The sequence below is a fragment of the Melospiza georgiana genome, unplaced genomic scaffold (genome assembly GCF_028018845.1).
Source record: "Melospiza georgiana isolate bMelGeo1 unplaced genomic scaffold, bMelGeo1.pri scaffold_29, whole genome shotgun sequence".
NCBI lineage: Eukaryota > Metazoa > Chordata > Aves > Passeriformes > Passerellidae > Melospiza > Melospiza georgiana.
In genome coordinates this window covers 7,196,038-7,222,829 of record NW_026652215.1, presented here as the reverse complement: position 1 = coordinate 7,222,829, position 26,792 = coordinate 7,196,038, and the positions used below count along the sequence as shown (strand labels likewise).

The 26,792-nt window shown below is 53.2% G+C and overlaps 1 pseudogene; it reads right to left on the bottom strand.

Moving 5' to 3' along the window:
- LOC131096410 (zinc finger protein 208-like) overlaps window positions 1–26,792 on the bottom strand; it is a 1,316,393-nt pseudogene that overhangs the window by 595,163 nt on the left and 694,438 nt on the right.

The following is a 26,792-nucleotide window of genomic DNA, read 5'->3' as shown; positions in this document are numbered from 1 at the left end:
CATTAATGAGCCCCACTGAGTGTTGTTACTGACAAAGCCTCTCCAGGGACTAATTACAGCAGATAATTGGAGGCCATGATTGCAGAAACTTCTCAGAGACTTCCAGGCACAAGCCAAACTCAAAATCCTTTGAAAAACCTGCAGTCCCTTCAGGGAGCATTCAGGAGCCCCAGGGCCATTCCTGAGCAAGGCTCCCCAGGGACTCCTTCCAGCAGATCCTTGAGGCCACTGGGATGTGGGCTAGGGGGGATGCTGAGGGCATGACAAGGGGCTGACAGTGCCCAGCCTGGCTGGGGCTGTGCCAGGAGGCCCCAGTGCCTCAGCACAAGGTGTCTCCTCACAGCCTTTGGTGGCACAGACCCTGCTGTGCCCCAGGGCACCAAGGCTTGGCTTCTCTTTGTCCCCACCTGTCATCACTGCCTGCAGTTCTCTGCTCTTCCTGGGGCCTGGGGACACTTTCTCAGTTGTGTCCTTCAGTGGGACCCATTAAAACTTCAAGAAACTTTGGAGTTGGATTCTGACTGGAGTTCTGGAGAGGTTTCTTCGGCTCCCTCTCAGGGATTGATGTTCAGAGCCTGAGCAAAAAGCCCCAGAGGCTCATTAAAGTCCTTGTGCTGTGTCTGTGCTGCTGAGCTGGGTTGGGCTCCTGGCCCAGAGGCAGCTCTTGGTAACCAAGAAGAGCTTCAAAAGCACATTTCTCTTGATGAGCAGCTCTTCTGCCAGCCCAGCAGGGCTGGGGCACTGCCTGCAGCCACCCCGGGCACAGCACAGAGGCACAGAGAGCTTCAATCAGTCAGGGTTGGGAAGGTGCTGAGAAGTGCCTGGGGCAGAATCACTGCCAGTCCTTGGCACAGGAACCTCTGGCTGCAGGACAATGCAGCTGCAGCTCCTGCAGCCATCTCCTAAACCTGGAACATCCCAATGCCTACAGACCCTGTGAGTACATTCTCCGATTGTCTTTTGTGCAGAGCAGCCAGAGGTGCACTTAGATGTCCCGCAGAGCAGGGTCTTGCAGCCCAGGGCGCTCTGCTGTGGCAGGGACTCTGCTGCCTGTCAGGGACAGCTCTCAGTCAGCCCTGGCAGCTTCTCCCAGCGCTGGGGAGAAGCTGTGGGGGGAAGGAGCCACCCTGAGCAGGGCAGGGGCTGCTGCTGAGAGGGGCTGGATGGGGCAGGCTGCTCTCAGCTCCAGACCAGCATGCGTACAGCTCCAGAGCACACTTCCCAAAGAAGGTAAGCTTGGGATTGCTGTAAAGATCAGGAGCTTTCCTGAGAGTGTTTTCAATTTCTTGCTTGGAGAAGGATGGGAATTTTGGGGTGAGGAAAAAAGATTTTTTCATTTTATACATTTTTCATATATTTGTAGCTCTATAAATTACTTTTACATAGTTGTAAATCTATAATCCTTATTTAAGTCTATTAATCTCTTAATGAACTTTATTACTATTATATACTTCTATAACTATCATCCTGTATTTTCTATTATTTACCCTAAGCTTTTTCTATGATTTTAGAAAAATAAGCTGATTGTCTAAATACATTCCTGAAATACATATAGTATACAATACATATAGTATCCTGTATAGTCTTATTATCAGGAAGAGGACCTACAAGAACATTTTGGTTTTTGACCAGAATGAGAGCAGTCATAACAAAAATAGAAGGCAAAGAAGCCCTTGGACTTACTTCAATGGATTGAGCCAGGGGTGTGCAACTGGGGTAAGTGAATCTCCTGTTGGATGTTCCTGAAAATTTTCTTTATTTATCAACCTTAATAAATTGTGTAAATGAGGGCCCGGGTGTTCCCCATCCCCACTGGGACACCTGGAAGCTTCCAATAAGTGTCTGGTTTTTACTTTACTGTTCTAACACTGTTGCAAGGGTTTTTTGATTTTTTTTTCTCTTTTGATTATAAAAAACAAGGGGATGAGAGAAAAAGAACAGGAATTGTAATCCCAGAATCCCAGAACATTCTGAGTTGAAAAGGACACACTGGATCATCCAAGGAATGTTTGCACATTTACAGAGACTCCAGAACTGTAACTTTGGATGGTCTGTCTCTCTGCTGGAAGCCTCCCAAAGGGCCCTCAGCCATTCCTCAGTCCTGGGCAGCAGCAGCATCACCTCTGCAGGGCCCAGCAGGGCTCTCCTGAGTTGCCCTTGCCCAGCTGCACACAGAGCCTGCCCCAGCCAGGGCCCTGCACACAGGCAGGCTTCTGTAGGGCCCTGGCCAGGGCACACAGGCTGGAATGGGCTCTGTGAGCACGGGCAAGGACAAGGCTCCTGTCAGGAGGGAATGTCCAGGCCCAGGGACATGCTCAGGGAGGGAGAGGGGGCTGAAGAGAGCAGAGCTGGGGGCAGGATGAGGGCACTGTTGGTGTGTGGGAGGTGCTGGACACAGCTGGGCACAGGAACATTGTCCTGAGTGCCCGGCTGTCTCTGCCCTGCCCTCTCAGGCACAGCACCACAACATCTCTTGGTTCTGCCCTGCCCTGATATTGTCACTATTATCTGCTGCTCCCAGGGAGGCTCTGGCATTTGCAGCAGCTGAGTCAGGCACTGCCATTGGCATTCCTGCCAGGCAGGGCTGTCCATGGGAATGGGGTGTCCAAGCTTCCCTCACACCTGTGGGGCTGTGGGCAAAGCAGTCCATGGGAAAGGGGAATGAGCTGAGCCCCCTCCCTGAGATCCCATCATGGGCACAGCCAGGGATCTCCTTGCTGTGCCCTTCCAAGCTCTGAGCTGCCCTCCTGGGTGCAAATCCGTGCCAGAGCCTCTGGGAGTTCCCTGAATGTCCCACGGGGAAGGACAGAGCTGCCACAGCTGAGGAAATGCTGTTGGGTTTGCCAAGGGAGCCGTGAGTGTCCTTGGCACAAGGAGGTGCTGAGACCTTGCCCAGACACCTTTAGAGAGGGTGAGACATTCAGGGATCCCTCTGCTCTGGGCAGGGTCAGGTTTATCCCAGGGAGACCCAAGAGTGTGATTGTGCTCTGATTTCAGCCAAAGGTGCAAAGCCAGGGCAGTTTGGAACAAGCCCATCCAGCCCCGGATCTTCCCTGAGCCACAGGGAATCCTTTGCCTCTCTCATCTCTCAGTGGCAAACTCTGAGTGCCGCAGGAATGCCGGGGATTTCTGACCTCAGAGAGCCAGGAATGATGTGTGGGTAGGAAAACAATTCCTTAAACCAGCTCCTGCCACCCATGTCCTAAAAAACTAGGAGTGCAGATGCTACCAAGCCTGTCTTCATTCTGAGTGATTCCCCTGACAAATCCTGAATATCCAGCCTTGTCCCTCTGCCACATGGCCACAAACCTAGGGCAGTAGGGCAGGGATGGCTCCTTGAGGGCCCCCATGCACAGACATGGCTGCTCCTGGCACAATCAGCCAGCACAACTGGAGCTCAGGCAGGGACCTGTGTGAAGGATTTCCCAGAGCAGGAACAAGGGTGGGTGAGTCCCAGTGGGACTGTGTTCTGGGGTGACGTTATGATGCTTGTATCCCCATTCATATGTTCTGTGCCTTTAAGACCATCTCTGAAGAGTGAAAGTTTTGTTTGGGTTTCTCTTATCAGGGACACAGAAACGGGCAGTATATAGGGCTGTTTTCGTTTCTTGCTTTCGGCTTGCTGCTTTGCTTGCTCTCGTTTCTGCTCTCGCTTTTGCTCTGCTTTGGCCTCTGCTTATTAGCTAGTTTAGCTAAACAGTCCAAATTCCTTCCTGCACTGTTTCTCCTCTCCTGTTTCTGTGACCATCTCGAACCTGCTCCAGACTGGGACTGGGAACACCGAGGGTTTGCACCGTTTGGATGCAGCAGCTGCCCCAGCGCTGGAGGGACTGAGAAAAGAGCAACCACCCCCGGAAGAGACTTTCTGATTTTGTCATCTTTCTCAGAGCGGTGTCATCTGGTATTGTGCATTTTGTGTGCTGGGGGGTGCTGTGCCAGTCAAATAAACAGGTTCTTTCCACCTCTCTCCGAGGAAATCTTCCTGAACCAGCTGAGGGGGAGGGGCTGTGTGGGTTTGCTTTCTGGAGGGGCCCTCCTTTGCAGATTCTCTAACAAATTTACCCTAAACCAGGAAAGACAGTCTGCAGGAAATGGCCCAGATTTGGCTCAAAGCAGCCTCTCCTGACTTGTCACTGTCCTTTATCCATGAACAGGTTCCCATGTGCAGCCCCAGAAAATGTCTAACAACAGCTCCATCAGCCACTACTTCCTGCTGGCACTGGCAGACACGCGGCAGCTGCAGCTCCTGCACTTCTGCCTCTTGCTGGGCATCTCCCTGGCTGCGCTCCTGGGCAATGGCCTCATCATCAGCGCCGTAGCCTGCGGCCACCACCTGCACACGCCCATGTTCTTCTTCCTGCTCAACCTGGCCCTCAGCGACCTGGGATTCATCTGCACCACTGTCCCTAAAGCCATGCACAATTCCCTCTGGAACACCAGGACCATCTCTTACACAGGATGTGCTGCACAGGTCTTTTTTTTTGGATGTTTCATCTCGGCAGAGTTTTCTCTCCTGACCATCATGTGCTACGACCGCTACGTGTCCATCTGCAAACCCCTGCACTACGGGACCCTCCTGGGCAGCAGAGCTTGTGCCCACATGGCAGCAGCTGCCTGGGCCAGTGCCTTTCTCTATTCACTGCTGCACACGGCCAATACATTTTCCCTGCCCCTGTGCAATGGCAATGCCTTGGATCAGTTCTTCTGTGAAATCCCTCAGATCCTCAAGCTCTCCTGCTACAAATCCTATCTCAGGGAACTCGGGGTCATTGCAGTTAGTGTTTGTTTGGTATTTGGCTGTTTTGTGTTCATTGTTTTTTCCTATGTGCAGATCTTCAGGGCTGTGCTGAGGATCCCCTCTGAGCAGGGACGGCACAAAGCCTTTTCCACCTGCCTCCCTCACCTGGCTGTGGTCTCTCTGTTGGTCAGCACTGTAGCAGTTGCCTACCTGAAGCCCCCCTCCATGTCCTCCGCATCCCTGGATCTGGCCCTGTCAGTTCTGTACTCAGTGGTGCCTCCAGCCCTGAACCCCCTCATCTACAGCCTGAGGAACAAGGAGCTCAAGGCTGAAGTGTGGAGACTGATGACTGGATGCTTTCAGGAGCATTAAACTGATGGCCAATTTCTGCAAATCACTTTAATGAAATCATCTTTGATACTTCTTATTGGCTTCAGTGTGGAAGTTTGTTTTCTTTCCTTTATTTTTTTCATAATATCCACAAAGACGTGTCATTCTTTCTGCCATTTCTCACCTTGTTTCTCTCCACCTTCCCTGTGGCCACAGACTGTGTCAATGAGGGGCTATGCTCTTGGTGCCTTTAAATGAGCTAAAGGATCTCCCAGGAGAGTTTTCTGCAGAGATGCCCTTGTGTTGCCTTCTCTGGAGGTGCAGCAGCAATGTCTGTGTGCAGAGCTGGGGGCAGAGCAGTGCTGGCCTAGCAGCTGTGCCCAGCAGCAGCAGCACTTGGTGTTGCCAGTGCTGCTGCTGTGGCCTTGCCCCGCTGCCCTGGTGGCCCTGGTGTTGCTGCAGGGCCTGAGTGCTCTCAGGGCCGGGCACAGCCCTGGGGCTGGCAGTGCTGGGGCTGCAGCAGGGACAGGCCATGGGCACTGCTGGGGGAGCACTGACGCCTCAGGCCAGAGCCTGGGGACTCCAGGCTCCTTGCCCAGACTCTCTCAAGAACATTCCCAGGCCAATGCTCAGCACAGAAAACCCCCGTGATCAGCCCTATGCTTGCCGTGGGCAGGCTGGGGGCAAACAGCATGGCTGGGGCTCTGCAAGGGCCCTGGGGGAGAGGGGAAGGAGCAGCAGAGCAGGGGCTGATGCATCCCCAGTGCGCTGCACAGCTCAGGGCAGTGTCCCAGAGTGTCCTCACGGAGCTGCCAATAAGGTCCCCCCTCTGCAGCCCTGGCCATTCCCCCAGCTCACACAGGTGCCCATCCTTGCAGGCACAGACACGGCTGCACTGGCTCAGCAGCCCCTGTTTGCATTGCACACTGCAGGCGGGAGCACCCCTATGCTGTTGGTGTGGGGACATGAACCTGAGGGAGCACAAATGCCATCAGGCCCTGGGGCCAGCAAGGGCTGGGGGACACCAGGGAAACCACTCAGCTTTGTCATGGCCTGTGCAGTCAGCCAGAAAGTTTGTTCCCATCAGCTGGGAGTTTCCTGTCCCACTGCAGACGCTGTTGCTCAGAGTCAGGGCTGTCTGGCAGCCACCTCCAAACTGCCCTGAGCATTTCCTTGGCTTCACCTTTGCTTTCTTTACTCTTCCTGTTACAAATTTCTTCCTATTACCCATGCCTGCTTCCTCTCCTGCAAACAGCCCATCCCTGTTTGCCCTTTCCTCTCTGGCCCGACTCCCCATTGCAGTTCCTGACTTGGCCCCATGGGAACGTCCATTGGGGAGCAGGATCATCCTACAAGTGCTGCAGGAATTGTCTGCAGGCTCCTGCAATGGCTGGTTCTGCTCCCTTGCCAGAGGCACCCCAGTCCAGGGGGGCACATCTGGGCTGCTGTGTCTGGCTATGGGGCTCCCTGTTCTGGGCAGTGAGGAGGAGCTGCAGAGGCTCTGCAGGACTGACAGGATGGGCTTTGGGGCTGGCAGGAGAAGCTGAGGGACCTGGGCTGCTGGAGCTTCTGAATAGGAGGCCCAGGGCTCATCCTGCAACTGTTCCAAGGGTGCTTTCAGAGAATCCCAGAATCAACAAGATTGGAAAAGTCCTTGGAGATCATCCAGTCCAACCTGTGCCCTGACACCACCTTGTCTCCCCTGAGCCTCCTTTTCTCCAGGATAAAAAACCCCAGCTCCCTCAGCCACTCCTCCCAGGACTTGTGCTCCAGACCCCTCCCCAGCCTTATTGTCCTGCTCTGGACACGCTCCAGCCCCTCGATGTCCTTCCTAAATTGGGGGCCCCAGAACTGCAAAGAGCACTCGAGGTGCTGCCCAACCAGTGCCAAGCACAGAGGAAAATTGGGTGCTCTGCTCCTGCTGGCCACACCATTTCTCATCCATAGGTGTCCCAGGGCTTTCATGAGGGAAATGGTGGGGAGGAGGTAGGAACAAAGTAGGATTGGTTGTCAGCAGCCATGAAGGATCTTCGTTTTCATCTCTGTCCAGACTGCATTAGAAGGTGCTGGGGGTCAATATCAATTGTAAATTGTAGATATGAACCTATAAAGAGGAAAAGGAAAGAGGAAAAAACATTTCTCTCTGATTTTTTTTTAAAGACAGCAGATAAACTTTGAATATATTTCATAAATGTGTGCACCACAGAAAAATTGAAAATCTAAATTATTCCCAAGAGCTTTCCTTGTTCAGGTCGTTTGAGCAAATACTTATCAGTTTTTGTCACTGAATTCCTGAACTGAGGAGATCCAGAACAAAGAGGCCTCTGGAGTAGTAAAATACATCAGCAACCTCCAAATGGCTGAGGATCCATCCCCATCAGAGCAGCAATTAATAGAATTGGGCATAGCTTTGTGGCTGCCCCAGCTCTGGAATGAGCCCTGGGCCTGGAGCAGATGCACCTCTTGAGGGCCCCAAGGCCGCGGCTCTTGTGCTGCCCTGGGCAGATGGGATGGCAGCAGGGGCTGCAGAGCTCTCAGCACCTCAGCCCGAGGGGAGCAGGGCAGCCAGGGAGCCTCCTTTGGCCTTGGCCAAGATCCTTCCCCCATGGCGGGGGCTGAGTCCTGTGGCAGCTGCAGCTGCTGCTGTGCCCTTGCCAAGGGCTGAGGCCGTGGGGCAGTGCGCAGAGCAGCCTGGCCAGAGCAGAGCTGTGGGGCCAGAGCCAGCTGGGCTGGGCAGGGCTGGGGAGAGGCCCTTGGGGCTGCCCAGAGCTCAGGGCAGCTGGCAGAGCTTGCAGGGAGCTGGGCTTGGCTCAGAGAGCCTGGCCCAGAAACCATCAGTGTCCATGTAAGTCTGGCTGAGTGTGCAGGGGCAGGACTCAGGCCAGGCCTTGTGGGGCAGGGCCAGTGTCTGTGCAAGGCATTGCAAACAGGCAAGTGGCCCAGAGAGGAGGCTGCTCAGTGCCCTTGGTGGCATGGACAGAGCAGGGAGGGGCCCCAGGACATTTGTCAGCGCCAGCCTCTGTGCCCAGCCCTTGGCAGCCCTGGCTGCTGAGCCCAGCTTTGGCCTGGGCTGAGTTTGGCTGTGGCCCAGCTCCATCCTCCTGCAGGGCTCAGGGCCTGTTCCTGGCCATGGCCAGCCCTGGCTGCCTCTCTGTTGGCCCAGAGGCCAGCAGAGCCCGGGGCAGGGCTGTCTGTGCAGCCCCACAGGTGCCAGGGGCTCTGCAGGAGCTGGCAGAGGCTGCCCAGCAGGGAGGCCATAGGGGACAGAGCCCCACGGCTGATGTGGGCACCACAGCACAGGGGCCGTTCCCAGCTGCAATGCTACTGGCCTGGGCTGGGCCTGCACAGGGGCTGGGCCACCAGGGCTGGGCCAGCACAAGCCCACAAAGGGGCCACGCAACTGCTGCCGGGCCTGACAGCAAGGCCAGGCACACACAAGCAATTGCTGAGCATGGCCTGCACTGGCCAGGCCTGACTGTGCCAAAGGCAGAGCTCAGCTGCCCTTGGGGGCTGCAGCAACAGTCCAGAGCCCAAAGAGCCTCCATGGCTGTGCTGGAGACCAAGGCTGCAGGAGGGAAATGCAGGGCTGCTGCGAGATTGGGAGAGCATTGAATTCCAGCACACACCTCTGCTCTCTGATGATCCCGGCACCATGCTGGGCCCTGTTTCATACTGGAGCAGAGCAGATGTTGATGGGACAGGAGCCCTGCGGGGCTGTCAGGGACCTGCAGCTTGCAAGGTGCTCTGCTCTCCCTCAGGTGCTCTTGGAGAGATCCATTCGAAGTTGGGCACCTCAGGTCACAAGTGGCACTGCCTGTTCATGGGCGCACAACGGATGTCGGCCTGGAAAGGGGCTCAGGTTTTAATACCTGTTAGTTTCATCATATACAAACAAATCTTTATTATCTGGGTCATTTGAGTACTTTTAAGAAATGGCACAATTTTCCCACCAGGAACAGGAATTTCCTGGAAGCGTACTGATGGCAGGAGGAGAAATACTGATCTTCCCTTCTACTGGTGTCACCAATATTCTGTTTATTACTTCCTCTCCCTTTTCCTTCAGGTGTTTTCAGCTCCTCTGTTGAAATGGCAATGTCTAAGAACATCTCTTCTATTACAGCAGGTGGATCTATGTACTTCTACTGCTCTCTGATTTCCTCCTCTAGATGCTCTCTGGTCATTCAAGTGCATCTCAACTGGCTGGCTTCATGTTTTGAGCTGGAAAAAATTGCCCAATATTTCTGAAGTTCAAATAAATATATAATAAATATCCTTTTAGTTGTGTTTTTATCTATCACAGAATTACCTTATGTCTTTGTCTAAAACTGTTCATGTACAGAAATCCCTGGGGGATGGGGCACATGTCAGATGCTGCTGGGACAAAACAGAGAGCTAAGGGAAGAGCTGTGATGGTTATTAAACTGTTCAAATGTTCAAATTGTGTTTGTTGGCAAGAAACCTTTCCGTGCCTCTGAGTGTCACCAGTCCCTGAGTCCAAAGGACACAACCTGATGAGTTGCGGTTCCCACTGCAGGGGCTGCACATGGACCTTGGCTCTGCACAGGAGAGCTCTTCATTCCCTTTCTCTCTTTTCCTCCCTCTGGGCATGGAGGGAGCTCCTGACTTCAGTGTGTGACTTGTGTGTGCAAAGAGCAAATCTGGGCAGAATTGGGGCAGGGAAGGTTTGGGGAAACATTGGGATCTGTGCTGGGCACAGAAGGTGTTTTCCATTGCTCTAAGACTGTCAGCTGTGGAAAGTAGATTTAATATCCAGCAGAGAAATGACGTTTGCCTTTGATGGAGCTGTACCTTCCCCTAACTTTGTTGGCTGACAAGAAATGAACATCCCTCTGTGTCTTGGACAGCTCCTTCTCCAAGGAAAGCAGGTGGGAGTTGGAGCCAAGGAGCTGAAAGCTGCAGGTGCAGCCTGGGCTGGAGGGAGTTAAGATTTGCACAAGGCTGCTCTGAGTGCCAGGGCTTGGATGTGGAAATGGTGGGGTGGGGGCAGGGACAGAGTCTGATTGATTGTCAGCCATGGAGGGTCTTGATTTTCATATCCATTCAAACTGCATAAGGAGGTACTTGGATTCAGTGACAATTGGAGATTGCACGTATCATTTTATGAACAGGAAAAAATCCTATGCAGGATGTAAAAAATATTTTCTTAGTGTATTTTTAAATATAATGCATTCACTTTGAACACACTACTGAAATCTGTCAAATTAACCGCAAATGATTTGAACATTAAATTGAATTATCTCCTGAGGCTTGGCTTGTTAAGGTGTTCTGAATGTTAATGGGCCCTGGGACACTGAATTCCTGCACTGAAGAGCTGAAGGCTGAACAAGTCTCTGGAGCAGTAAAATTCAGCAGCAGCCTCCAAGTTGCTGAGGATGTCAGCAGCCCCCACTGAGGCCATCCCTGCCCAGAGACCGTGGGGGAATGGGCAGACAAGGAGAGCGTCCCTGGGGCTGGGGCAGCACAACTCAGAGGCACCAGCGGCTCCAGCTGGGCAATGGAGTGTGGAATGTGGCTGGGAAAGCACTGCCTGGGCTGTGCGAAGCAGGACAGACAAGCCCTGACCTCCATTCCCCAAAAAACTCCCTCAATGAGACATTTAAAAGGAATTACAGTTGTTTCTGTACTCTTAGTTGGATGTACCAGAGAAATACCAACAAGAAATTCTTAGGAGCTCCAAACAACTGAACAGTCTTTATTGCGAACTTTAGAAAAGGAGAAAAACTTTGGCAAAGGTTTATTACAACATCCAATCAACAAAAAACACTTCTGAAAGCATTACCTTGGCCCATTCAAATTCACAAACTACAAGACTGTTCAATGTAATGTTAATCAAAATTTGCAAGAGGGAATTAGAAAGAGAGAAAGACAAAAAAGATACAGAGGAGTACACACAGAGCTACAAACCCCTGGATTCCAACACTGTTCAGATGGAAATTCCAGGAGGAGGTAGGGTCAAGATGTGTGCTTGCCTTGTGGTCAGCCTTAAATATACTTTTGTCTTCCTGGGCCCTTCCCCCAGGTGGGACTTGGGGTGATTTGGTCCCTCAGGAGCTGGGCTGGGGGCTGCAGAGGTGGCTGTGGAGCATTGCCTGTGCTTTGCCAGGGACTGACAGAAACTCCTGGGCTGGGATACAGGCTCTGGGGGGACTGGGGTTCCAGGGCAGGGAGGGGCTGGGGTTCCAGGGCAGGGCAGTGCTGGGCTTACAGAGCAGGGCAAGGCTGGACCTCGTCCTTCCTCCTCTGTGACCCCCCTCCCAACTAATGTTTTGAGCCAGCAATCTCCTCCAGTGTCTCACAACAGGGAATGTTGTAGGTGATATCCCAATCTTGGCCATGGGCACCTGGACTAGAAGGACAGTTCTTTCCCATAGGAAGGAAAGCACAGAGCCTTCGCCAGTTTTTTGGGGACAGATGAAAGGTGACCCTTGTGAAACCACTGCCAGCCAGACTTGTCCTGGCAATCTTCCTATTGGAACAATCCCTGGATATATGGAATTTTTGGAGATGAAATCCCAATTCTGGCCATGGGGGCCTGGAGGACAAGTCCAGTTATTTTCCATGGGAAGAAAAGCATGGAGCCCTAGTGTTTCAATAGCAGATGAGGAGACTCTCAATGTGCCAAGGAAAGCTGGACCAGTCAGCCAGACTTGTGGTGAACCCAGACCTGTTCTATGTTCTCCTAGTTTTGTGGGACCCCACAGTGTCACAATGGCCTGTTGAATTCAAGAAGACCTGCAGTGTCACCACGGACCCTTGGTTCAATGGGTCCAACAGTGTCACAATGATGCCAATGATTCCATGAAACCTTGATGTGTCACAATGGTCTCCGTGGTTCCCCAGGCCCCACAATGTCACGTAACTCCGCTGTTCCATGATCCTGCAATGTCACAATGGACCTTGCACCCTGGGGCTTTGCGTTGTCACAATGGTCTCCATTGGCTCCACAGTGTCACAATGGACCATTGTGACAGAGGGGCCCCTGTGTCACCCTGGAGCTTTGGTTCCATGCAGCCTTGCAGTGTCACATTGAACTCTTGGTTTCACAAGGCCCCAGAGTATCACAATGGTCCTCTTGGTTCTATAGGGAGCCCCAGGGTCACAATGAGGCCTTATGAGGCCTCACAGTGTCACAATGCTTTGCTTATTCCCTAAGGCCTCATAGTGTCACAATGGTGTCCGTGATTCCATGAGTCTTCTCAGTATCACAATGGTCTCCTTGGTGCCATGGTGCCCTACAGTGTAACAATGGCCCCTTGGTTCCATGAGGCTGTGAAGTGTCCTAATGGTCTCTCCTTTAGGTTCCATGAGGCTTCTCAGTGTCACAATGGTCCTTGGTTTGATGGGGCCCCTCAGTGTCACAATGTTCCCTACCTTGCATGGAAGCACACAGTGTTAGTACAGTCCCCTTGGTTCCATGAAGCCCCACAATGTCACAGTGCTCTCCATGATTCCATGATGCCCCACAGGGTCACAATGGTCCCTTGGTGTCACAGGGCCCCACAGTGTTGCAATGGTCCCTTGGTGTCTCAGGGCCCCTTGGTGTCACAATGGTCCCTTGGTGTCACAGGGCCCCACAGTGTCACAATGGTCCCTTGGTCTCACAGGGCCCCACAGTGTCACAATGGTCCCTTGGTTCCATGGGCCCTGTGCTGCTGCATTCCGTCTTCCCCTTCTCAGGCTGCCCCGCCAGCTGAGAAATGCTCCTTGGGCCTCGGCCTTGGCCAATAGCCCCTGGGCTCAGCTCCTCTGCAGCTCATCACAAACACTGTCTGCTCCAGCCACTGCTGCTGCCCAACCAGCTCCTGGTTCCTTTAGCAGCAGCCCTGGGAACTGCTTTTGTTCCCTCAGTGGCACAACATCCCTGTTCTCACACTGCCAAAGAAAGCTGCTGATGCCAAGTGTGGCCAGGTTGAACCATTGCTGGGAACTGAAGCCCCTCTCTTGGGGCCCTGCAAACAGCGCTCCAAAAGGAGCCCTTGGAGCTCTCCTGGGCCAGCGACTCCCTCTGAGTGGGGCCTCTCCCAGCCGGGAACTCTCCAATTTGCTGCACTTGGGGATCCTGAACAACAACGGAGCCTGGGCCAATCCCCCCACTCCTCCAGGCTCAACCCTTTGCCCTTTGCCTGCTGGGGAGATGCCAAAGGATCCACAGTGAGCATTCCCTGCCCTCAGAGGAATTTCTCACAGGTGCCTTGGACTGACTCTTTGTGTCTGTGTGCACACAGGAGTGCCTGTGCTGGGCAAATATGGCAGAAATGCTGCTCTCTGAGGGGCTTGAGTGCCTTGGATAGCTGAGTCAGTCGGATATCCAGATATCAATAAGTAAGGTTAAGTCAGGAGGTCTATGCAAAGTTAAATGCTGCTAAGAGTTGTTCTTTTGGTAAGTTGTTAAGTTTAATTTAGGTTATTAGCTAAGTTTTGTTAAGTGGTATTCCTCTGTTTAATTGTAAAGTCATAGGTTGTAAGTTAGCTTAAATGCTGTTAAGTGCTGTTCTTTTGCCAAATTGTGAAGTTGAAGGTATCAGTTAAGGGTAAGGTATCAGTTAAGTCCTGTTAAGTTTGAGTTTTGTTAAGCTTTTTGGCTGTATTCCTTTGATCCTTGCCCTCACTGTCCTTGTGTCACACACACACACACACACACACACACACACACACACACACACACAGAGGGACAGACAGATCTGGGTTAATTTCTGGTTTGATTGCCTGGATTCTGTTTGGTTTTCTTGTTGCTTTGTTTCCCTGGTATGCCTGAAGTGTCCAGTCAGGGGCGGAGTGATTCTTGACAAGGAACTTTGTGCTGCTGTCCCTTAATATTCAATCTGGTTTTTGCTGATCCCTTGCCAGAGATTTTTTCAGTGCTCTCAAGCCCTTGTTCGTAACAGGGTGAAGGAGCCCTGGCCCAGGCTCTGGCCCCGGTGAAAACGGGGACACTGCCGGGGGGTCCCTGTCCCTCTGTGCCACCCCCAGGGCCCCGGCCCCCCGTCCCCGTGTCAGGCTCTGGGGTCGATCTTGTGGAACATCCTCTGGGGGAGGCTGCAGGGCCGGGGGCAGGGCGAACCCGGGGGGACAGGGGACCCCACTGTGCACGAGCAGGGTTGGACTGCTCTGGGGGGAACTGTGAGGGGGACCAGGGCAGAGTGTCCTCCCCAGTGACCTCACACAGCCCCTGTGATGTCACACAGTCTGCTGTGATGTCACAAAGCCCCCCTGTGATGTCACAGAGTCCCTGTTGTGCATCACAGCCACCGATGAAGCCGCAGACCCACCTGTGATGTCACAGCCCACTCTGGGATGTCACTCAGAGTGATGTCACAACACCCTTGTGATGTCAAAGAGCCAGCTCTGTGATGTCACACTGGAATGTCATGCAGCTGCACTGTTATGTCACAAATTCACCATGTGATGTCACAGTCTGTTCTGTGATGTCACTGCCTGATCTATGATGTTACACAGTCACCTGGTGATGTCACAACCCACTCTCTGATGTCACAGAACCACCCTCTATGATAGCAGGATCTGCTTTATGGCCATACACCCTATTCTATGATATCACAGACAGCTGTGTGATGTCACAACCCTCTCAGTGATGTCACCAAACCCTCTTTGTGATGTCATACTTCCATTCTGTAATATGTCACAGCACACACTTTCACATCACACCCTGCTCTATGATGTCATACATCTATGCCATGATGTCACAGCCTGCTCTGTGATGTCACAGAATCCCCTCTATGATGCTGTATCTGCTCAGTGATCTCACACAACAAACTCTGTGATGTCACAGCCCAACTGGTGATCTCACACAGCCCATTCTGCGCTATCACACAGCCCCTTGCTGACTTCCCAGCTGCTCTGTGCCTCTATGACACAGACACAGAGGAGCTGCTGTGACACAGCCCCCTCAGGGCCATCCCACAGCCCCTGCCAGTGCTGAGCCCCTGTGAGCTCTGTCTGTGCCCTGCTGGTGTCCCTGAGGGGCCCTGGCAGTGCCCCAGCCCTGCTGGACTGTGCACAGGAGCTGCTCCTGGCCAGAGCTGTCTCTCTGCAGCGCTGCCCTTGCCAGGAGCTGCCTCTGGGCCAGAAGCCCGGCCCAGCTCAGCAGCACAGACACAGCACAGGGACTTTAATGAGCCTCTGGGGCTTTGGTGCTCTTTGCATCAGACCCAGTTCCTCACAGTGTGCTCAAAGAACTTCTCAAGACCTAAAAGTGAGATTGAAACACTGAAGTTTCTTGTACTTTAAAGAGATCCCTATCAGGGACAGGACTGAGAAAGTGTCTCCAGGTTGCAAGGAGAGCAGAACACTGGAGGAGGTGATGGCAGCTGGCGACAAGCAAGGCAAAGGTGTCTCTGTGCTGAGCACACATGGATGTGTGTCAGGAATGCAAAGGGCCAAGGCCTGAGCCCCAGCCCCTGGCCAGGCAGATCCTGTCCCTCCCTCCTTGCTCAGGGCTCTTCCCGGGATGGGCACTGGCATGTGGGGATGGGCAATGCCAAGGGCAGGAGCATGGGGCGGCCCCTGCCAGGCTGCTGAGCAGGGACAAGGAGGCAATGAGGCCCCAGGCCTGCAAGGGTCACTTGTCTCCTGCTCCTGCCTCAGGCCCAGGGCCAGCAGCCATGGCCAAAGTGCTGCCCAAGTTGGCTCTGGCAGGGCTGTCTTGCAGCTGCTGCCCATCCCTGTGCCCTGTGCAGCCCAGGCTGTCCCACGGTGTCCCTGCCCTGCACCTCTGTCCCTGCAGGCTGTTGGCATCCCCCGGCTGCCCCACCTGGCTGGTCCCTTCGTTTGCTGACAGCTCTGCCTCCTGCCTGCCTCTGCCTGCCCACACAGAGCCTTGGGCTGCTCCAGGCTCGTGCTGGGGACATACTGCACCACAGCCCTGCCCTGCCAGGGAAATTCCTTTCTTCTGGTGCCAGTCTGGGCCTCCCCAGCTGCCCTTGGCATTAATTCTTTTTCTCTCTGGCTGTTTTCCGTTATGTCAAAAGAATCCACCATCACTGAAATCGCTCTTTAAACACTCTCATGGCTATGCTGGGGTTCCAGCATCGCAAAGAGAGGAACCACAGGAGAAGGCAGGATCCAGACCCTGGACTGCCCTCATGCCCTGGCTTTTAACCTCCTGCTCCTTCATGGGCCCGCCCCTGGGGTGAGACTGCCAGTTGCATGTCCAATCAGAGCCATGGTAGGCACCAGCGGCTGGTGTGTGATTGATTGACAGCTCAGCCAATCAGAACTATGTTAGCACTGCCCGTACTGTGTGACTGACAGCTCTGCCAGGCCAGGGTTGGGGGTGGGGTTCTGTCCCGCCACAAACCAAGGCCTGACCCGGCCCTGGCCCCACATGGGCATTCTGAGCATCCCAAGGTGTCTCGGGATATCAATCTCATCCAGCCTCTGACAGCAACCACAATGACAGTACAGAATCTCATGGAATCAAGGGTCAGTTGTGACCTCATGGTGCCTCATGGAATCAAGGAGACCACTGTGCAACTCAGGGGCAGTATGGATGCCAGGGTCAAAAATCAAACACTGAGGCCCATAGAAGCAAGGAACCATTGTGACACAGCAGTGCCGCATGGAGCCAATGGACCCTTGTGACTCTGTTGAGGCTCATGAAACCAAGAAGCCATTGTGACAGTGCAAGACTTCATGGAATCAAGGAGAATACTGTGACAGTGTGGGGACCCATGAAATCAAGGAACCATGGAACAGATCTGCCTGCTTTGACCTCCTGGGGGCTGTTTGACAGGTCCCACTGAATTTGACATGTCAAGGGCCACTTCCCATCTGACCGTGAAGCACTGGGGCTCTGTGCTTTCCTTCCTATGGAAAAGAGCTCTCTTTCTTGTCTAGGCTTCTATGCCTGAAATTAGGATTCAACCTCTAAAATTCCCTATATGCAAGGGTTTCTCCCAAACAAAATCTCCCAATACAGTCAAGTGTGGCGAGACTCGGCCTCTGGTGACTGCCTCTCATCTGCCCCGGTGCTCAGTTGTTTCCTTTCTATGGAGACCACTGTGACTATGTGGGGGGTTGTGGAGCCAAAGGGCATTGGCTCTGGCCCTGGGGGACATGGGAACGCTGCCGGAGGGTCCCTGTCCCCCTGTCCTACCCCCAGGGCCCCAGCCCCCCATCCCCGTGTCAGGCTCTGGGGTCAATCTTGTGGAACATCCTCTGGCTGCGGGGAGGAGGAGGCTGCGGGGCCAGGGGTGGGGGGACCCGGGGGGACAGGGGACCCCACTGTGCACGAGCAGGGTTGGACTGCTCTTGGGAGAACTGTGAGGGGGGCCGGGCCAGAGTGACCTCCCCAGTGACCTCACACAGCCCCTGTGATATCACAGAGCATCCTGTGATGTCACAAAGCCTCCTGTGATTTCACACAGCTTTCCTGTGATGTCACACAGCCCCTGTGATGTCAGAGAGCCAACTCTGAGATGCCACCCTCTGATGTGATACAGCTGCTCTGTGATGTCACAAAGTCACCTTATGATTTCACAATCTGTACTGTGATTTCACCGCCTGCTCTATGATGCTACTCAGTCACCCAGTGATGTCACAACCCACTCTCTGATGACCCAGTTTCACACTCTGTGATGGCAGAATTTGCTCTATGGCCTCATACCCTACTCTATGACATCACAGGCAGCTCTGTGCTGTCACAATCCCCTCAGTGATGTCACAAACCCTGTCTGTGATGTGATACTGCCACTCTATAATGTCACAGCACATATTCTGACCTCACAGCCCCTTCTGTGATGTCATACAGGCATTCCATGATCTCACAGCCTGCTCTTTGCTGTCACACAGTTCCCTCTATGATGCCATGGCTGCTCAATGACCTCACACAACAAATTCTGTGATGTCACAGCCCAATCTGTCACCTCACACAGCCCCCTCTGTGCTGTCACACAGCCCCTTGCTGACATCCCAGCTGCTCTGTGCCTCTATGACACAGCCACAGAGGTGCTGCTGTGACACAGCCCCCTCGGGGCCAACCCACAGCCCCTGCCAGTGCTGAGCCCCTGTGAGCTCTGTCTGTGCCCTGCTGGTGTCCCTGAGGGGCCCTGGCAGTGCCCCAGCCCTTCTGGGCTGTGCTCAGCAGCTGCTCCTGGCCAGAGCTGTCTCTCTGCAGCGCTGCCCTTGCCAGGAGCTGCCTCTGGGCCAGGAGCCCAGCCCAGCTCACAGCACAGACACAGCACAGGGACTTTAATGACCCTCTGGGGATTTGGTGCTCTTTGCATCAGACCCAGTCCCACAGAGTGTGCCAAAAATTCTCAGGGACTCAAATGGGAGTGAAACTTAAGTTTCTCATACTTTAAATAGATCCATCTGAGGGACAGGCCTGGGAAAGTGTCCCCAGGTTCCAGGTACAGCAGAACACTGGTGGCAGGGATGACAGATGGGGACAAGCAAGGGAAAGGTGTCTCTGGTGCTGAGCAAAGCTGCGCCTCTATCCCAGCCCAGCAGTGGCTGCCAGTCCCTGGCACAGCACAGGCAATGCTCCACAGCCACCTCTGCAGCCCTCAGCCCAGCTCCTGAGGGACCAAATGACCCCAAGGCCCACCTGGGGGAAGGGCCCAGGAAGACCAAGGGGTACAGAAGGCTGACCACAAGGCAAGCACACATCTTGACCCTACCTCCTCTTGGAATTTCCATCTGAACACTGCTGGAATCCAGGAGTTGGTAGCTGTGTGTGTGCTCCTCTGTATTTTCTTTTATTACTTTCTCTCTTTCTGTGTTTTCTTTTCCTTCTTCTAATTCCCTCTTCTTGCCAATTTTGAGTAACTTAAAATTGAACACGCTTACAGTTTCTGAAGGTGAAAGGGGTCAAGTTAATGCTTTGAGAAGTGTTTTGTGTTGATTGAATGCCATATTAAACTATTTGCCAAAGTTTCTCTGATTTTCTAAAGTTTCCAGTAAAAGCTGTTTTGTTGTTTCCTAAGAATCTTTTGTTGATATTTCTCTAGTGAGTCCAACTCAGAGTACGCAAAGAATTGTAATTAATTTTAAATGTCTCCTTGAGAGAGTTGTTTAGTGGATGGGAGTCAGGGCTTGTGTGTCCTGCTTGGCACAGCCCAGGCAGGGCTTTCCCAGCCACATTCCACACTCTAGTTCCCAGCTGCAGCCACTGGTGCCTCTGAGTTGTGCTGCCCCAGCCCCAGGGACGCTCTCCTTGTCTGCCCATTCCCCCACAGTCTCTGGGCAGGGATGGCCTCAGTGGGAGCTGCTGACATCCTCAGCAACTTGGACGCTGCTGCTGATTTTCCTGCTGCAGAGGCTTGTTCAGCCTTCAGCTCTTCAGTGCAGGAATTCAGTGGCCCAGGGCTCATTGACATTCAGAACACCTTAACAAGCCAAGCCTCTGGGAATAATTTGATTTCAGTTTTCAAATCACCTGTGGTTAATTTGACCCATTTCAGTAGTGTGTTCAAACGGAATATATTTATTTACAAAGATAATGAGAAAACTTTTTTTAGGTCCTGCTTAGGTTTTTTTCCCTGTTCATAAATCAATACGTGTGATCTCCAATTGACATTGAATCCAAGTACCTCCTCACCTCCTCATGCAGTTTGAATAGAGATGAAAATGAAGTCCCTTCATGGCTGACAATCAATCAGACTTTGTCCCTGCCCTCACCCCACCATTTCCCCCATCCAAGCCCTGGCACTCAGAACAGCCTTGTGCAAATCTGAGCTCCCTGAAGCCCAGGCTGCACCTACAGCTTTCAGCTCCTTGGCTCCAACTCCCACCTGGTTTCCCTGAGCCACAGAGGGATGTTCATTTCTTGTCAGCCAACAAAGCCAGGGGAAGGCACGGCTCTATCAAATGCAAAAGTCATTCATCTGCTGGATATTAAATCAAATTTGCACAGCAGAAAGCCTCAGAACAATGGAAAGCACCTTTTGTGCCCAGCACAGATCCCAAGGTCCCCCCAAACCCTCCCTGCCCCAATTCTGCCCAGATTTGCTCTTTGCACACACGAGTCACAGGCTGAAGTCAGGAGCTCCCTCCATGCACAGAGGAATGAAAAGAGAGAAAGGGAATGAAGAGCTCTCCTGTGCAGAGCCAAGGCCCAAGTGCAGCCCCTGCAGTGGGAACCACAACTCATCAAGTTTGTGTCCTTTGGGCTCAGGGCCTGGTGACACTCAGAGGCACAGAAAGGTTTCATGCCAACAAACACAAATTGAATATTTGAACAGTTTAATAACCATCACAGCTCTTCTCTCAGCTCTCTGGAATGTCCCAGCAGCATCTGACATGTCCACCATCCCCAAGAGATTTTTATGCGGGAACAGTTTTAGACATAGATATAAGAAAAGGTAATTCTGTGATAGATATAAAGACAATTAAGATGTTGCCTTATGTGATATTTATTTAAATTTCAGAAAGGTTGGGCAACTCCCTGAAACTCAAAGCATGAAACCAGTCAGTTATGAGGCAATTGAATGACCACAGAGCATCTGGTGGAGGAAATCTGGGACCAATGGGAAGAAGAAATATCCAGCTGGTCTGGTGAAGAGATGTCCTTAGACATGGCCATTTAACCAAGACAGATGGAAGCACTTGATGAAAAAGAGAGGGATTAAATATTAGACTGATTATTTGTGACACAAGTAGATGGGAAGATCAGTATTTCTTCTCTTGCCATCAGTACACTTCCAGGAAATCCCCGTTTCTGGTGGGAAAACGTTGCCATTCCTTAAGAGTACTCAAATTGCACAGATAATCAATATTTGCTTGCATATTATGGAATTAACAGGTAATAAAACCTGAGCCCCTTTCCAGGCAGACATCAGTTGTGCGCCCATGAACAGGCAGTGCCACTTGTGACCTGAGGTGCCCAACTTCGAATGGATCTCTCCAAGAGCACCTGAGGGAGAGCAGAGCACCTTGCAAGCTGCAGGTCCCTGACAGCCCCGCAGGGCTCCTGTCCCATCAACATCTGCTCTGCTCCAGTATGAAACAGGGCCCAGCATGGTGCTGGGATCCCAGAGAGCAGAGGTGTGTGCTGGAATTCAATGCCCTCCCCATCTCGCAGCAGCCCTGCATTTCCCTCCTGCAGCCTTGGTCTCCAGCACAGCCATGGAGGCTCTTTGGGCTCTGGAGTGTTCCTGCAGCCCCCAAGGGCAGCTGAGCTCTGCCTTTGGCACAGTCAGGCCTGGGCAGTGCAGGCCATGCTCAGCAATTGCTTGTGTGTGCCTGGCCTTGCTGTCAGCCCCGGCAGCGGCTGCGTGGCCCCTTTGTGGGCTTGTGCTGGCCCAGTCACGGTGGCCCAGCCCCTGTGCAGGCCCAGCCCAGGCCAGTAGCATTGCAGCTGGGAACGGCCCCCGTGCCGTGGTGCCCACAGCAGCCTTGGGGCTCTGTGCCCTATGGCCTCCCTGCTGGGCAGCCTCTGCCAGCTCCTGCAGAGCCCGGGGCACCTGTGGGGCTGCACAGACAGCCCTGCCCCGGGCTCTGCCTGCCTCTGGGCCAACAGAGAGGCAGCCAGGGCCAGCCATGACCGGGAACAGGCCCTGAGCCCTGCAGGAGGATGGAGCTGGGCCACAGCCAAACTCAGCCCAGGCCAAAGCTGAACTCAGCAGCCAGGGCTGCCAAGGGCTGGGCACAGAGGCTGGTGCTGGCAAATGTCCTTAGCCCCCTCCCTGCTCTGTCCATGCCACCAAGGGCACAGAGCAGCCTCCTCTCTGGGCCACTTGCCTGTTTGCAATGCCTTGCACAGACACTGGCCCTGCCCCACAAGGCCTGGCCTGAGTCCTGCCCATGCATGCTCAGTCAGGCTGAAATGGACACTGATGGTTTCTGGGCCAGGCTCTCTGAGCCAAGCCCAGCTCCCTGCAAGCTCTGCCAGCTGCCCTGAGCTCTGGGCAGCACCAAGGGCCTCTCCCCAGCCCAGCCCAGCTGGCTCTGGCCCCACAGCTCTGCTCTGGCCAGGCTGCTCTGGGCACTGGCCCCACGGCCTCAGCCCCTGGCAAGGGCACAGCAGCAGCTGCAGCTGCCACAGGACTCAGCCCCCGCCATGGGGGAAGGATCTTGGCCAAGGCCAAAGGAGGCTCCCTGGCTGCCCTGCTCCCCTCGGGCTGAGGTGCTGAGAGCTCTGCAGCCCCTGCTGCCATCCCATCTGCCCAGGGCAGCACAAGAGCCCCGGCCTTGGACCCCACAAGACCTGCTCCTGCTCCAGGCCCAGGGCCCATGCTGAAGCTGGGGCAGCCACAAAGCTGTGCCCATTTCTGTCCATAGCTGCTCGGATGGTGATGAATTCTCAGCCACTTGGAGGTTGATGATGAATTTTATTTCTCCAGAGGCCTCTTTTTTCTTGAGGTCTTCCGTTCAGAAATTCAATTTAAAAGGCTCATAAATATTTGTTCCAAACACACCTGAACAAGAAAAGCCCTTGGGAATAATCTAAGTTTTCAAGTGTTCTTTGGTTAATTAGACAGATTTCAGAAGTCTATTTAAAGTGAATATACTGTATTTAAAACAATGCAGAGAGAATTGTTTTTTCCTGTTTTCTTATTTTGTTCATAGATTGATATCAGCAATGTCCAATTGATATTGACCCCCAGCACCTCTTCATGCAGTTTGAACAGATATGAAAATCCAGACCCTTCATGGCTGACAATCAATCACACTTTGTCTCTATCTCCTCCCCATTATTTCCCTCATCCAACCCCGGGCACTCAGAGCAGATGAGGAATGGAGTCACATCCAGGGGTGTCCCCAGGGCTCAGAACTGGGGCTAGGTCAGTTCAATCTCTTTATTGCTGATCTGGATGAGGCCATCGAGGGCACCCTCAGCCAGTTCCCAGGTGAGCCCAAGCTAGGTGGCAGTGTGGCTGTGCTGGAGGGCAGGAAGCTCTGCAGAGGGATCTGGACAGGATGGAGCCATGGGCCCAGGACAATTCGATGAGGTTCACCACAGCCAAGGGCCAGGTCCTACCCTGGGCTTACAACCACCCCAAATCCCTGGCCGTGCCCTGCCCCTGATCCCCACAGCCTGTCCTGTTTCCTTCATCCCTGCATTGCCAGGGACTTTGTGGGATAAGGGAGCTCTGCTCTGGCTATGGAGGGAGGTCCAAGTGCTACCACTGGAGGGGGAACCACAACTCATCACGTTTGTGTCTTTTGGGGGGTGTGGAACTGGTGTCACTCAGAGGCACAGAAAATTTCTCTTCATGGCAAACAGGCCCCAGTTGAACAGGACACCATATCATAACAATCACGCTCTTCCCTGAGCTATTTGCAACATCCCAGCAGCATCTGATGAGTCCACCATTCACAGGTGATTTCCATACTAAAATTAATTTCAGACAAAAGAACAATTAAGTTCTTGTATCAGGATGCTTGTCCTGGAGTGGGTGCAAAGCAGATCCAACAATTCCTGATTTGCAAAGCTGTCAGTGGTGGATGGAGATGGGAGGTCAGGCTGCTCTTGGTGTTGAGGAAATGCTGAAAGCAGCCTGACTCATTTCATCTCCTCATACCCTGGCTGACGTCTCCTCTTTCCCCTTCCACCCATTGGATTTTGTCTCCCACCAGCCCCCCCTGTGAAGAGCCTGGCTCTGTGTTCTCCATCCCCTCCTTGCTGGCACTGCCAGGCTGGCATGAGGAGCCCCTCAGCTTTCCCTGCTCCAAGCTGGACCAGCCCAGCTCCCTCAGCCTCTGCTCACAGCACAAGGGCTCCAGCCCCACCTTGGAGGCCCTTCCCAGACCCTGCTCCAGCTGCCAGACATACTTCCTGCCCTAGGGAACCAAATCTAGGCCACAGTGACCTGGATAATCCCCATCCTTGATGTCCTGGTGACACTCACACAGCCCTGGCCCCTTGTCCCCTGTCAGTCTCTGGGGTGGATCCTGTGGAACATCCTTTGGTGGAGGCTGTGGCTCCAGGTGGGCCGGGGGGATCCCGGGGGACAGGGACCCTGCTGGGCATGAACAGCATTGGAGTTATTGGGAGAAACTGTGAGGGGGAGCTGGGGCAGAGTGACCAACCCAGTGACCTGACACAGCCCTGCTGGGATGTCACACAGTCCGTCTGTGATGTCACAGCCCAGTCTCTAATGTCACACAACTGGTCTCTGATGTTACAGCCAAATCTGTGATGTCATAGTCTGCTGTGTGATGTCTGACATCTGCCCTGTGATATCACAGCGGGCTCTGTGATGTCACAGAGGCAGTCTATTATGTCATAGCTCTCAATGACCCCACATAACCCACTCTGTGATGCCACAGCCCACTCTGTGACCTCATGTTATGAGATGATAAATCGTATACACCAGCTGAGCTGACACCTGGAGCTTGTTCTCCACAACCCCAGGCCTATGGAAACCACACAATGCCCACTGAGTGAGAAGGGGAACTGGAAGTTGACCAGCCTCACTGTCCTGGTAGCTCAGCCAGGGCCACTGGAACATTGGGGTCCATGACCACCAGGGACCAAAAGAGAGACCCCCAGGAGAACAGGGGAGGGGAAATACATCAAGGATTTAGGGAAAATGATTATCAGATGTATATTTTGTCTGGGAAAATCAATGAATATGTATGCAAAATACAGAATATAAACAGAAATTTTCCTGCTCTCAGCCTGCATGGCTTTGGGAGGAGCTGTCCCCTGTGAATCCCCCTGAATAAATAATACTGCTTTTTATTGTTGCATTGGTGTGAAGGAGTTTTCTATTTTACTGAATTTTTGGTAACACTCCCACTCCCAAGGAAAGCTCTGTCTGCTGCTGTTCACAAACAGAGAAGAGCTGGTAGCAGATTTGGGGCTCGGAGGCTGCCTGGGGCACAGTGACCATGAAACAATCAAGTTTTCAATATTCTATGAAAGAAGGAGGGACAGCAACAAAACTTCTACACTGGAATTAGGAAGGGCAGACTTTGGCCTATTTAGGATGCTGATTTGGGGAGTACTGAATCAGGCACTGATTTTTTTTAAGGAAAACATCCCTTAAAAAAAAGGGGTCCAGGAAGGATGGACACATTTCAAGGAAGTAATCTTAAGGGGGAAGGAGCAGCCTGTCCTAGTGTGGCAAACGATGAGCTAGTGAGGAAAATGACTGGCCTGGCTGGCCGTGGAGATTTTGTGGGAACTCAAGGGTAACAAGAGGTGCATCAACTTTGGACAGAAGGTCAAGCAGCTTAAGAAATGTTTAAGGATGTTGCTAAGTCGTGCAGAAAAAAAGTCAAGAGGTGAAAGCTCAATTAGAGTTTAACCTGAACACTTCCGTGAAAAAAAAAATAGATAATGTTTCCACAATTAATTTAATAGCAAAACATGGGATAAGGAGAACCTCTACTCTTTATTGGATGCAGTGGGGAATATAGAAACTAAAGATAAGGAGAAGGCAGAGCTACTTAACATCTTGTTTCTCTCAATTTTCGATATTAGGGCAGGCTGTCCTCAGGACAAGTGCTCAGGTGAGCTGGTAAATGGGCACAGGCAGCAGAACAGCCCCTGGAATCCAGGAGGAAGCAGTTGGTGACCTGCTGAGCCACTCAGATGCTCACAGGTGTCTCTGGGTGCAGATGGGATCCATCCCAGGGAGATGAGGGAGCTGTGGATGAGCTCCCCAAGCTGCTCTCCATCATTTACCATCAGTGCTGGCTCAGCAGGGAGGGCCCAGGGGACTGGAGGTGCCAGTGTGAGCCCATCCCCAAGAAGGGCTGGAAGGAGGAGCTGGGGAACTCCAGGCCGGTCAGCCTGACCTGGGTGCCCAGCAAGGTTATGGAACAGATCACCCTGAGTGCCATCACAGGGCACCCACAGGATGGCCGAGGGATCAGAGCCAGCCAGCGTGGATTTCAATGTCTGCATGTAATGGTCTTGATGAGGGGATTGTGTCCAACATCAGCAAATCTGCAGATGACACCAAACTGGGTGTGAGTTTGGATCTGATGGAGGTAGAAGGGCTCTGTACAGGGCCCTGGACAGGCTGGATCCAGGTGTGGCTTAACAGGGATGTGTGATCCAACAAGGTGAGGTTTAACAAGTCCAAGTGCCAGGTCCTGCAATTTGGCCACAACAACCCCTGCCGCACTACAGGCTGGGGACAGAGTGGCTGGAGAGCAGCCAGGGAGAAAGGGACCTGCAGGGACTGATGGACAGCAGGCTGGGCATGAGGCAGCAGTGTGCCCAGGTCTGCAAGAAGGCCAAAGGCTCCTGGGCTGGATCAGGAATGGTGTGGCCAGCAGGAGCAGGGCAGGGATTCTTCCCCTCTGCTGGGCACTGGTTGGGCAGCACCTCGAGTGCTGTGTTGAGTTCTGGGTCCCCTGGGGTGGGCAATTAGAAGGAATTTGTATCAGGAAATTTGTAAAGAAAGCCAGGGTGAAGCAAGGGAAATGCTCAGGGCATTTTGGGAGTGGCTGCCAGGCAGCCCTGGCTCTGAGCAACAGCATCTGCAGTGGGACAGGAAACTCCCAACTGATGGGAACAAACTTTCTGGCTGAGTGCAGAAGCCCGGACAAAGCTGAGAGGTTTCCCTGGTGTCCCCCAGCCCTTGCTGGCCCAAGGGGATGATGGCATTTGTGCTCCCTCAGGTTCATGTCCCCACACCAACAGCATGGGGGTGCTCCCGCCTGCTGTGTGCAATGCAAACAGGGTCTCCTGAGCCAGTGCTGCCGTGTCTGTGCCTGCAAGGATGGGGCACCTGTGTGAGCTGGGGGAGAGGCCAGGGCTGCAGAGGGAGGATGTTGTTGGCAGCTC